The sequence below is a fragment of the Phascolarctos cinereus genome, unplaced genomic scaffold (genome assembly GCF_003287225.1).
Source record: "Phascolarctos cinereus isolate Bilbo 61053 unplaced genomic scaffold, phaCin_HiC Scaffold_2;HRSCAF=192, whole genome shotgun sequence".
In the NCBI taxonomy this organism is placed as follows: Eukaryota; Metazoa; Chordata; class Mammalia; order Diprotodontia; family Phascolarctidae; genus Phascolarctos; species Phascolarctos cinereus.
In genome coordinates, this window is record NW_027555625.1 from 409,598,673 (window position 1) to 409,610,735 (window position 12,063).

At 42.2% G+C, this 12,063-nt stretch overlaps 1 long non-coding RNA gene across 1 annotated transcript in view; it reads right to left on the bottom strand.

The window, feature by feature from the left end:
• LOC110196053 (uncharacterized) overlaps window positions 1–12,063 on the bottom strand; it is a 193,856-nt gene that overhangs the window by 13,311 nt on the left and 168,482 nt on the right. The gene's annotated exons all lie outside the window — the stretch shown is intronic.

Consider the following 12,063-nt stretch of genomic DNA (forward strand, 5'->3'; position numbering starts at 1 on the left):
CCAGGGTAACACAGCTAAGCAAGTGTTTGAGGCAGGATTTGAACTCAGGTCTTTCTGACTGCAGGTCCAGAACTCTATCCACTGGGCTACCTAGCACAGAAGAAGAAAAAGGATTGAGAAAAAATCATTGGACCTAGCAATTAAGAAACCATTGGTGACCTTGGAGAGAGAAGTTTCAACCAAGTGGTAGAAATAGAAGCCAGCTTGCAAGAAGTTGGGAAGTAAGTAGGAGGTTTAAAAAGTGGAATTACTGAGTGTAGATAGCTTTGTTTTTGAAGAGTTTGTCTGTGAAAGGGAGGAGAGATATAGGACATTAACTTGTGCGGGTGGAGGGTCCAGTGAAAGTTTTCAAAATCTCTTTTTTTTCCCCTAGTGATGGAATCTTAGAAACAAGTGGTATGACTTCAGAAGTCAGCCATCTAGCCCATCCACTTTAAAAGTTCCAGGGAAATGAATTAACTTGGCCCAGGTCGCTCAGTGACAAAGCCAGGCCTCCTAGTGTAGAGGTCTCTTGACTTCTAGACCAATGTTGTTCCACCCAGAGTAAAGTCTATGGGGGGTGGGGAAACCATGAGGTCACATATGGCCCCCTAGGGCCTCAAGTGTGGCCCTTTGACTAAATCTGAACTTCACAGAACAAATCCCCTTAATAAAAGGATTTGTTCTATAAAACTTGGACTCAGTCAAAAGGCCGCACCCAAGGACCTAGAAGGCTGGCTTCAGGCAGCAGGTTCGCCACCCCTGGATACTTTAGTTAGTTAAGTATAGGAGAGTTGTATTAAGAAATGCCACTCATAAACCACTGGAAAACAACCTTGCAGTCCTATTTTCAGGATCTAATCAGCCTGTTTTTCCTAGCTGGGGATAAGATGGTGTTTACAGCTGTGATTGTTTTAGCACAATATGTACAAAGCCCCAGCAGGCTCCTCACCCATCAATAATTAACTCAGAAGTCACCAAACAGGGAGACCTAGGACTCAGGCCCATTCCAAAACCTAGGTCTATTACCCCATGGGTCTGAAAGGGCTCCAGAGTTCTTTTCCTTACCACAGATTCACCATTGGCTTAACCAGCTGGGTTAATTAATGTAGAATGGTCTAGTTTTAGATGATGCCATCTCCTATAGAATAGGCTCAGAGCCTTCTTAGCCTCAACAGAGCCCAATAGGAGCAAAACCTTTGACTTTACAGCATAAGAGATAACATTACTAGAGCCAAATAGGAAGGATTTGATCTCTATGTCCTCCTGACAACATTCACACTTTGTACCACTTCATTTCTTTTTTCTAAAGAAAAATGTTTTTGCATTTAGCTTTAAACAATGCAACTCAGTAAGCACACATTTGCTGCTGTTTACAACTGAAAGAACTCCCACATCTATTATGTTCATAACAACTTAGAAGTGTCTCCCTGGGTCTGTCTTGGAGGTGGCTAGGTAGCCCAATGGCTAGAGGGGTGGGCCTGCAATCGGTGAAAACCTGAGTTCAAATCCAAGCCCGGACACTTACTAGCTGTGTGACTCCAGGCAAGCCGCTTAACCTCTATCTGCCTTAGTTTCACAAACTGTAAAAGAGGGCTAACAATACCACCAACCTCACAGGGTTTCTGTGAGGAACAAATGGGATGATATTTCTCAAGTTCCTGGCACCTGATAGATGCTGAATAGACGCTTCTTCCTTTCCTCTTCCCTAATGTTCTCACTTTTATCCCATTCATCTCTGCATTTACCCATTCTTCTCATATAGTCACAGTTTGTGGGTTGCCATGACTAAATATAAAGTTGCTGGTCACCAAGATGGCAAGGGAGGGGCCCAAGGTGGGTGTTGGGAAGACACAAAAACACAAGGTTGTCGTTGTTGTTGTTGTTTGTCCTTTGTCCCCAAAGATCATCAGAGAAATGTACTTAGAACACTGGGCAGAAAGGGCGATAAAGCTGTGCACATGCCCTTTGACCCAGCAACGGCACTTCTAGGGCTGCGTCCCCAAGAGATCATAAAAAAGGGAAAAGGACCCACAGGTTCAAAAGTATTCATAGCAGCTTTGTGCGGTGGCAAAGAATTGGACATTGAGGGGATGCCCATCAATTGGGGAATGGCCGGACAGGTCATGGTATATGAATGTAATGGAATATAGTTATAAGAATATAGTTATAAGTTATAGTTATAAGAAATGAGAAGCAGGATGCTTTCAGAAAAACCTGATGCTGAGTGAAGTGAGCAGAACCAGAACATTGTACACAGCAATAGCAACGTTGTTAGCTCTTCTCAGCAATACAGTGACCCAAGATAGTTCCAAGACTCATGAAGGAAATTGTTATCCACATCCAGAGAAAGAACTATACAGTCTGAATGTAGATCGAAGCATACTATTTTCACTTTTTTTTGTTTTCTCTTTTTTCTTTCTCGTGGTTTTTCTCTTTTGTTCTGATTCTTCTTTCACAACATGACTAACGTGGAAATATGCTGAAAGAAAGAAAGAAAGAAAGAAAGAAAGAAAGAAAGGAAGGAAGGAAGGAAGGAAGGAAGGAAGGAAGGAAGGAAGGAAGGAAGGAAGGAAGAAAGAAGGAAGAAAGAAAGAAAGAAAGAAAGAAAGAAAGAAAGAAAGAAAGAAAGAAAGAAAGAAAGGAAGGAAGGAAGGAAGGAAGGAAGGAAGGAAGGAAGGAAAGAAAGAAAGAAAGAAAGAAAGAAAGAAAGAAAGAAAGAAAGAAAGAAAGAAAGAAAGAAAGAAAGAAAGAAAGAAAGAAAGGAAGGAAGGAAGGAAGAAAGGAAGGAAGGAAGAAAGAAAGAAAATAAGAAGGGAAAACAACTGGGCAGGAGACAGCCCACGAGCTTCCTTGTTGAGTGGATCGCCTGTGAATAGTGTCTTCCCCAACACCTTATCTTCCTAATTCCTCGTTCTGCTCCACTTCCGTGACCTATTCTTCTTCTTCCCCTCGTCTACACACAACCTTACCAATCCTCTACTCTTGGATTTTTTTAGTCCCTAGTTCTATCACAGCTCACACTCTGCCAGACTCCAACCCTGAATTACTCCCACCATTCAGATCCTTTGCTCCTGAACACGGTTGGAAGAAGTCCCAAAACTGTGTGTGTGGGCTGGGTCCACCTCCCTAACTTATTCTCTCTTCTTTAAAAAATAATATTTTATTTTTTCCTAATTGGTTCTCTATTCCATTTACCATGGGAACTCTTCCAAACTTTCGTATCACCCTTCAAGCATCCCACAGCACCCACTCTCTCTACCTCCCAGCTGAAAACTTTGTCTCATACTTCACCAAAACAAAAAAATCAAAGCCATTTACAAAGAGTTCCCTTTCTTTTCATTTCCCATCCATTGAGATCATTCCCCACTATCTCCTTATTCACCCTACTCTCTGATGAAGAGGTGGCCTTTTCTGTCATTGCCAACTCCTCTGCATATATCCTTCATCTGAATTCCTCTTGTCTTCTTCAGATTGCCCTACTATCACCCGCTCTCTCTATAATCTTCAATATCTCCCTAGCTACTAGTTCCTTTGCTGTTGCAAACAAACACAACCAAGTGTCCTCTAGCCTTAAAAACAAAACAAAACAAAACAAAACAGGCTGCCTTCACTAGATCTTACCATCCCATTAATCATAATCCTCCATCTCTCCTCCCCCTTTTCTGCTAAACTTAAAAAAAAAACTGTCTATACTCAGGGTGTCTACTCTTCTTACTCTCTTTTAAACCTTCTGTAAACCGGTTTCCAATTCAGCTGAGACTGCTCTCCTAAGTTAGCAGCAATCTCTTAATTTTTTTTTCTTTTCTTTGTCTTTATTCTTCCGTGCAGCATTGACCGTTTGACTATGTTCTCCTCCCTGGCATCTGACTACGAGTGGCTCCTCAGTCTCCTGCGCTTGATCTTCATCCACGTCATGCCCACTAACAATGGGCATGCCACAAGATCCCCCTGAGCCCTCTTCTCTTTTTGCTCTATACTCTCTGACTTGGAGCTCTCATTAGCTTCTATGAGTTTAATTATCGTCTCTACACACATGGTTCCCAGATCTATGTGTCCATGCCTAGCCTCTCTCCTGAGCTCCTCATCACAAACTGCCTAATGGACATTAGAAACTGGATGTCCCATAGGCACCTCAAACTCTCTATGGCCCAAACCCAACTTATCTTTCTCCCTGTCCCTACCCCTCTTCTGAACTTCCCTTTTACTGAAGAGGGCACGATCATCCTTTCTGTCATTCCGTGTCATTTCAATATCATCCTTGACTTCTCATTTTCCAACACTCTCCAGATTCACCCAGTTGCTAAATCTTGTCATTTCTTTCTTCAGTCTCTCAGACTTCTCTTGAGACCTCCTCTCTACTCACATTGCCACCACCTTAATTTAGGCCTTTACCACCTCACACCTGGGCAGCTAGGTGTTGCAGCGGATAGAGTATATGGCCTGAAGTCAGGACTCATCTTCCTGAGTTCGAATCTGGCCTCTGACACGTGCTAGCTGTGTGACCTGGAGCAATCACTTAACTACATTTGCCAATCCCCTTTAAGGGATTTGTTCTGTGGAAGTTCGGATTTAGTCAAAGGGCCTCACTTGAGGACCTAGAAGGCCACATGTGGCCTCGAGGCCAAAGGTTCCCCACCCCTGAAGCACTTTACCAATATTTCATTTGATCCTCACAGACAAATCTGTCAAGCAGGTGATATTATTATCCCCATTTTACAGTTGAGGAAACTGAGGTTACATGACTTATGTAGGGTCACAGAGCTGGTAAGTTTCCGAGGTCACATTTGAACTCAGGTCTTCCTGACTCCAGGCCCAGCACTCTATCCGCTGTACTACCTATCAGCCCAGTCATATGGACCTGGTTGCTATTCTTCACAGACACAATGTGACTCTCCCATCTCTTCGTCTTTGCACTCAATGTCCCCTCATTCCCTCCCTCTTCACCTCCACCTCTTAGAATATCTGATTTTCTTTAAGACTCTGCCCAAGTGTTACCTTCCACAAGAGGTCAACCAGCTGCTAGTGCCTATCCTCTAACATTACATTATATGTACTTTGTGTGTGCATACATGCACACATGTGTACACGTATGCATATGTCATGTATCTAGTGTGGGTTATCTTAAGATACGTTTTTCTCCTCCATTAGAATGGGCAGAGATTCCATATACTCCATGTGGGCAGATATTATTTGGTGTGGGTTTTACTTTTGGCGTCCCCAGCTCTTCACACAGAGCCTGGCATATTGTGAGCATTTAATAAACACTTGTTGATTAATTGATTGAATGATGTGGGGAAATGGATAGCAGTGACACAGAATGAGAAAATGTCATGGATTCTGGTCCTCATCATTGGTGGACCTTCCCTAATGATGAGATCATCGATCTCACATGATCTCCAAGTACAGTCATAGCCCAAGCATACGCTTCCCGTGGAGCTTAGAGCTGTAAAGAGACCTCAGAAATCTACTAGTGCCACTCCTTAACTTTATAGATTAAGAGGCTAAAACACAGGAAGATTAAGAGGCTTTTCGCAAGGCCACCTAGGTAGTAAATACCAGGAGCTGGATTGGACCCAAGGTCATCTGACTTCAAAACCAGTGATCTTTCCACAACTTATCTTCTGATTTGACTTTCTTCACTTCAAGGTACTTCATATGAATCTTTCCAAATTTCTCTATAGCCTATACTTATTTTTAATAGCATTGCGGTATTCCATTCCATTGACATAAGTTAGTTTATTCAGCTTAGGATATTTCTGGTTCTTTATAATTGCAAACAATGCTAAGAAATAATACATATTTTTCCACAAATGGTCTAATTTTTTTCCATTATCCATATGTACATACTTCTACACACACAAACATATACTTATATGCATATGTACATATGTGTGTATGTGCGTATGTACTTCGGGGGCATATTCCTGTTAAGTGTCAGAATATTCGCCCAAAAGAGTCAAGTAATTTTTGATTCTATCGGCAATTTCTTTCTTTCTCTCCATAAACTTGCCATCAATGCTTAGTGACTTTTCATTTTTATTTCCAATTTAATAGCTGTGAAGAACCATCTAATTTAGCCCTTGATCATGATTTGTTCTATACTATTGGCTATTCTTAATGTATTCTCCGAGTCTTGTCTCCTTAACTAGACTGTCAGCTCCTTGAAGGCAGAGTTGCTGCATGTACAGAGCTGTATCTGATCTGTGTAGCTCTGTGAAAGGGACACCGGAGGCCTGAGCTGGCCACCTGGCCCCGTCACCTGCCACCTCTATGACCTCGGGCAAGTCTGTTCACCTATCTGGATCACCATTTTCTCATCAGTAAAATAGAGATAATAACACTTGTTTTGCCTTCTTCCTAAGATTGTTGTGAGGTCAAGATGAAATAATGTGTATAAAATGCTTTAATTAAAATATGAATTTAAGTTACTAGTATGTATACCATCATCTCACCTACCTAACACTCTCCAAGACCTTTCACGTAGTCAGAGCTTGACCCTGCACATAAGTAGGACTCCATGAAAATTTGGTAGTTGGTACTTATTTTTATATTTTATTTTTTTTAGGCAATTGGGGTTAAGTGACTTGCCTAGGGTCACACAGCTAGTATGTGTCAGGTATTTGGTCCTCCTGACTTCAGGGCCGGCGCTGTATCCACAGCGCTACCTAGCTGCCCCAGTAGTTGGTACTTATCCTGGAGTCTGCCGGAACCAGCTCAAACCTCTTGAGAGCTGATTGTTACATTTTCTGTATGAGCATTTACACCCCAGAAATCACTGCAAATCAGAGCTCGATTTATTGCTTTGTTGATGGTCTAGACTTAAGAAAGTGATTGGAAAAATTTTAATAAAGCAGAGTAAATTTAAAAAATGTCTTGTTGGAACTTTTTTCCTTTGGAGGGCTGATTATTAAACATTCACCAGTACTCCCTGGCACTATCTCTGTTCAATAAATACTTACTTTAAAGATCGATGATTTCATGGGTACTCTCTTTCCTGACATGAATCACAGCCACTTTATGGTTTACTAATTTCAATGTACCTTTCTAGTCTCAATTTATATTACTTTCCCTCATGCATTTTATTCCCACCAAGGTATTCCAAGAGCTTAACATTCTACATATTATACATTCTTATACATTAGAATAGGTTGTGTGGCGCAGTGGATAAAGTGCCAGCCCTGGAGTCAGGAGGACCTGAGTTGAAATCCGGCCTCAGACACATAACACTTACTAGCTGTGTGACCCTGGGCAAGTCACTTAACCCCATTGCTTAGCCAAAAAAAAAAAAAAAGAATAGGTTGTGCTTCATACTGGGAATGGGAATACACTCCCTCATCTTCTCTGTGTGTAAGAATCCCTTGCTCCCATCAAGACTCAGCTCAGACATTATCTTCTAAAGCCTTTCACCCAATTGTTAATAATGCCCTCTCTCTCCTCAAATGACTTTGTATTTACTTTTCGGATGTTTTTTTTTCTTCTTAGAATGTAAGCTGCTTGAGGGCAGGACTGCTTTCATTTTTGGTTTTGTATTCCCAGCATGCAGCATACTGCCTTGAACAAGGTGGTGTTCGATAAATGTTAAACTGAGGCCATTCTGTCCAATTTATTGAAGAGTTTTTCCGCTGCTACGAGGGAATGTACTTTGGGACTATGAATGTGGGTGGGTGGGTAGGTGGTGCATACTGGGAAACAATTATGCATGAATAAAAGACAAAAAACATTAATAAAACTTTAAAAAATGTTTGTTTAATTGAATTGAATAGACTTTTCATGAATTGTGGTGCTTGAAAACCGCCATTGTCTGATGGCCCTCTTTGTGGAGATGGACCTTTGTGAGTTCACTTGGGCTGGTCCTCAAAGAGCGGATGTGCAGGCTGCTGCTGGATCCATGCTTGAAGTGTCTGGGTTTTTGTTTTTTTCAGTTTAGTAGGACATGGCAGAAATTACAATCTGCTGACATAGTCTTGGACAGCCCAGAGTCACCTGCACACCACAGCAAGGCATGGGGAAAGGACTTTAAGGGAGAGTCTATGGTCAAACCATCACTCAAAATGATAAATGCACTTCTTTATACCCTCTTTGGGGTATAAGGCAGCTGGAGGGGAGGAAGAAAGACAGAGGTTTGCCAGTGTTTCACAAAGCAGGTGTTCAGCTTCCAGTCCAGGGGTCATTTTTGTCTTGCAGAAAGTTGGAATTCCAATTTTGAACCTTTGAAAAATGTTTCCCCATCATCCAAGGGCTCATGAGATACCCCTAAGGAATGCCTTCCAAGATCACTCGGCAAAGACAGGCCCTTCCAGGGATGCACATAAATGACCCTTAGAGAAATACAGCTGCCCCTGGGTAGAGCCTGGTCAGAAAATGGGTACTCTCAAAGGGGAGGCTGTGAGTAATCATGTGAAGAAATTCTCATGGAGTGCGGATACACTCTGCCTGCCTGAATTTTTAAAGCATCTAATTTAGCCAAATGACTATAGCCAACAGCAGAATGAGCCACAGGCATGTGGGAACTACCTGAGACAGCTTACGGGCTGCATGGGAGAAAAGAAAATTAACTCTTTCCTGCGATCCAAGAATCCTTCCCTTTGCTTTGTCTTTTCCCTCTTTCAACAACGCATGCCTTCCTTTGCCCATGTCACAGCTTCTCTAGATCTCTCTAGTTGAAGGGCTGAGTCATTGGGGATATACCATCGTAGGGTCTATGGATGTTGAGTTGGAAGGTACCACAGAGGCCATCTAATCCAATCCCCTCATTTGACAGATGAAGAAACTGAGGCCCAGGGAGATTTATGTGGCTTGTCTGGGGTCACATATGCATCAGAGGTGGGATTTGAAGCCAATTCTTCTGACTCCAAAATCAGTCCTCTCTCCACTCCCCCAAGCTTCTGTGTTTTTTATTTATTTGTCTGTTAAATCTCTTCCTTTAAGAGCCTCCTATTTATTTCACTGGAGAGTAAATGCCTCCTTTTTTTCTGTTTCATAGTTGGAAGGGGACCATAAAGGTCATTTACTTCAACATTCTCATTTTTCAGGTGGAGAAACTGAGACCCAGATTCCTGTTTAAAGCCACATGAATACGAAGTAGCGAAGCTGAGACCCTAACCCATGTGCTCTCACTCCCCAAATCCAGAGCTTTTCCCCCTACAACTACTGTTCCACTTCTCAACTTGACTTGTCCAGCATCCTAGGGAGCTCTTCTTCAACCTGAATGACCCAGGGCCACCTCAGAATCAATACATCTCAAGCTGATCTCACTTCCTGCCACCTGAACCCTGCTACCACCCATTCCACTTTCCCAGCTTCTGTTGATGTCATCTCCAAGCCTTAGAACCTGACTCATCTTGGTCTCTTTTCACTCTCTGGCCACCCCCCCCCCATTTAATCAGTTGCTGAATCCTGCTGTTCCAATCCCCGCAATCGTTTTCTCAATGTATCTCCTCCTTTCCATTCCCATGGCAACCAACCTAGTTCAGGACCTTCCCTGTTCTCACATAGATTACTGTGATAGCATTCTCACTGCTCTACCTAGACTCTTCACAACCCCCTGTCTGCACTGATGCCCCAGTAATCTTCCGAACAAACCCCACTGATTGTATCACTGCTTTATTTGAAATGTTTCGGTAACTTCTTAGCGTTTACTTCAGCCAAAAATCATTTTCTGAAAGTGCAGGTCAGACCATGTTGGCTCTCCTAGTCAATAATATGCAGCGTCCCTATTCCCATTAGGACTCGGTACAAACTCCTTTACATACTCCACCACCTCCTTCCTGTTCCTTATATATAGTATTCCACCCCTCCTGTCTCTACCTTTGCACAAGCAAATGTGCCCATGGCCGGAATGTGCTTCCTCCTTACCTCCCCCTCTCGGCATCCTTAATAATCCTTCAAAACTCAAAACTCAGGCACCACCTCCTACTCTGTCTTGGCCTTTCCTGGTCCTCCCACCTACTAGTAGCTCTTCCTGAAAGTGATCTTGAATTGATATTCTATAGTTTTTGAATATACTGATTTTTTCCTATAGTTTTCTGTGTACATATGATCTCTCCCTGTGGAATGTAATTTCCTTGAGGGCAGGACTGTTTTACTTTTTGCTTTTGTATCCCTAACATCTGGCACAGTGCCTGGCACATAGTAGCTGACTAGTAAATTCTTGTGGATCCATTAATTGTTAACGGAAAGAGCATAAATTTCTGTTGCTCGCATTCAAAGCCCTCCGCAATCTGACTCCAAACTACCCATCCAATATTATTTCATCCTACTCTCCTTCACATATAGATTCCAGTCAAACCTCTTGGAACTTAAAAACTTCGTAAATTCTCAGGAACTTAAAAAAATGCATCTTCATAGAAAATAGCACCTTCTACAAGGTATGCACTCAGTCACTGCTGCCTGAATTTCTTTTTATTTCACTCCCTCCCCTCATCAAAGTCACACTTCCTAGTGAGTTCCTGAATATAGCAGATGTTCTGAAAAAATATTCTCCATCCTCTGTTCTTGAGTGAATGAAAGAAAAAGCATTTATTAACCACTTTCTATATGTCGATCACTGTCCTATGGAGTAGGGATATAAATAGAAAAAATGAGACAATTTCTGCTCTCAAGGACCTCATAGTGGGAGAAACAATATATAAAAGAAAATTCAGCTGCAAAACCCACAGAAGAACCTAGAAGTCCTAAAGGGATCAGTAATAGGGCAGAAGGTAAGGCCCAAAGATTATTAGCTCACTTCAGCACGTTGGAGTTGGCAATGCCATGGGTCTGCAGGGTATACATGCAGGGCAGGTAGTAAGGAAAGACCTTGGAAGGCAGGAGCAAGGAGAGTGGGAAGTCTTGGGGAGGACTTTCCTCTCATCAGAAGTGATAAGAGTTGGCTACTCCCATCTCTCCACATCAGGTGAGCAGCCAAGCAGACCTAATGGGCTCTGGGACAGACTCAGACCTTGGGAGGAAGCAAGGAGGCAATTCTAGGAGGGTAAATATGCCCTCAATGGTGCCCTTTGTTCACTTCTACCCCAGGCCTACTATGAGCCTCCCCGCATCTCCATGTCTACCTCTTTTTAAAAAATCAATATATTTTTGCTTAAGTATTTCCCAGTTACATTAAAAAAATTTAACATCCATTTTTTAAAACTTTGGGTTTCAAATTCTCTCCTTCCCTCCTGCCCCTTCCCCACCCAATTGGCAAGCAATATGATTCCAATTACCCATGTGCAGTCATGCAAAATGTATTTCCACATTAGCCATGTTACAAAAGAAAACACACCCACACACACACACACACACACACGCACACCCACACACATGAAAAGTAAAAGTATGCTTCAATCTGCACTCAGAATTCATCAGTTCACTCTCTGGAATTGGATAGCATTTTTTATCATGGGTCCTTTGGAATTGGCTTGGATGATTGTATTGATCAGAGTAGTCAAGTCTTTCACAGTTAACAATCTTTACAACGTTACTGTTACTGTGTACAGTGTTCTCCTGGTTCTGCTCATTTCCCTTTGTATCAGTTCATATAAGTCTTCCCAGGTTTTTCTGAAACCATCCTGCTTGTCATTTCTTATAGCAAATAGTATGCCATCACAGTCATAAACCATAACCTGTTCAACCAACCCTTAATTGATAGGTCTCCCCTCAATATCAAATTCTTTGCCACCATAAAAACAACCACTCTGAATATGTTTGTACAAAAAGGTCCTTTCCCCTTTTCTTTCATCTCTCTGGGGCACAGCCCACATCTATCTCTTTAAAGCCCAGTTTGGGTGCCCCTTATTCCACAATTCCTTTCTTGACACTTCTGAGATGTAAAGTGATTTCTCCACCTTCAAATTTCTCCTAGCATTTTGCCTGAACCTCTCCTTTGCACTCACCTCATAAAGGCTTATATCTTTGTTATCTGTGTACCCCCAATTAAATTGCAAGTTCCTTGAAAGCAGCACCTATATCTATCTTTAGGTTGGAGAAGCAAAGAACTATGGACAGAGTTCTGGGCCTCAAGCCGGGAAGACGTGAATTTAAATCCAGCCTCAAATACATACTAGCTGTGTGACCCTGAACGTGTCACTAAACCTACTTGCC